Below are 1,307 nucleotides of genomic sequence, written 5' to 3'. Positions count from 1 at the left end.
GCAATATACTCCCGCACTGATAGACTCCGCCCATTTGTTTGTCGTAGGCTCCTCCCAAATGCGTCGATTTACTCCACAGATTTCAGAAATGGAGTGCAGTCTAGGTAAAATAATTGAAATAACATGAACTATTACTCCAGCAATATTCCTGGTCCACAGTGCAGTGGCAGGGAAGTGAGGGTTTAAGATTATTTACCTCTAGGAATACAAGGCTTTTGATTTGAGAAATATTCAAGTTAAGTTATTGCTTGTCCATAACGTCTTGAATGGGCAATTCTCTTAATTCTTAAAATTAATTTATACCGATTTTTTTATAGCTTGTATATTCGAATGTGTGGAAATATGTAGATTTTAACGACTACAAAATAGTATGTGTCTTTTGGAGTTTAGGCAATACCAGTTGTTACAAACACAGATCTACGAGTATGTACAGATACGGAAAAAATCTGGAGTTTCCTTATTGTATAAGTTTCGCCTACAACACACTGCGCATGCGCAGTAAACAAGAACCCCTATATGCTATTTGTGGACAGTCGTGTGACATTGTTGCCTAGATACAGGTGGACTCCCATGAAGACTCACTCCATGAAAGAATTTTGAGTAGAATAAGTACTTAGTGCGTAATATTTCTTTTTTATTACGATTTTGTTGAGACGGGCTGTTCGCTCTTTGTAACGCCTGTTCAATCTGGTTAACATTTTAGTGTAACTTTAATGGATCAGTCGTGGAAATGAAAAGTGCTGTAATTTTAAGTATGCTTTTTATGATGTACACAACAAACACAAACAGCGAGAGTAAGATTATTCCAGTATTCATATTAAACAGTGTAACGTACACGAATTTACAACATGAATACTTAATACTAAGACTGAGGAATTCTGCAAAACATAACCTATAGAAAGTGTTGTCTGAGCGGTAGTTGTGTTTGTGCTGATCATCATGATGACTTGCAATGTTTGGACCTACCTGTCTTTAGTGTCAGTCCAAAGACAAGTGCACAGCACATAAAATAATTTTCACATGCAATTTCTCATCCACTCAAATGTGAGCTCTGCTAGACATATTTTCACTCAGGGACACCAAGATTCAAGGGGCTTTCATACAACAATACAAATTATCCCAAGCCTACCTGTGTGCCCCCAATCCACACAGCATTTGTTTCAAAATCTCTCTTATCACTGCATAAATTAATAATATTGAAGTGCTAGTTTCTTTAATCTTCACATAAGTTTAACTTCATCTTGTTCCTGTTTCACATCTAGGTATTGCGCAAACTGAAAATTAATAATTAATGGTATTTGTGAATT

This window comes from Periplaneta americana, chromosome 12, assembly GCF_040183065.1.
Source record: "Periplaneta americana isolate PAMFEO1 chromosome 12, P.americana_PAMFEO1_priV1, whole genome shotgun sequence".
NCBI classification, from domain to species: domain Eukaryota; kingdom Metazoa; phylum Arthropoda; class Insecta; order Blattodea; family Blattidae; genus Periplaneta; species Periplaneta americana.
The sequence above is the reverse complement of the archived record's forward strand: the minus strand, read 5'-3'. Positions refer to the sequence as shown.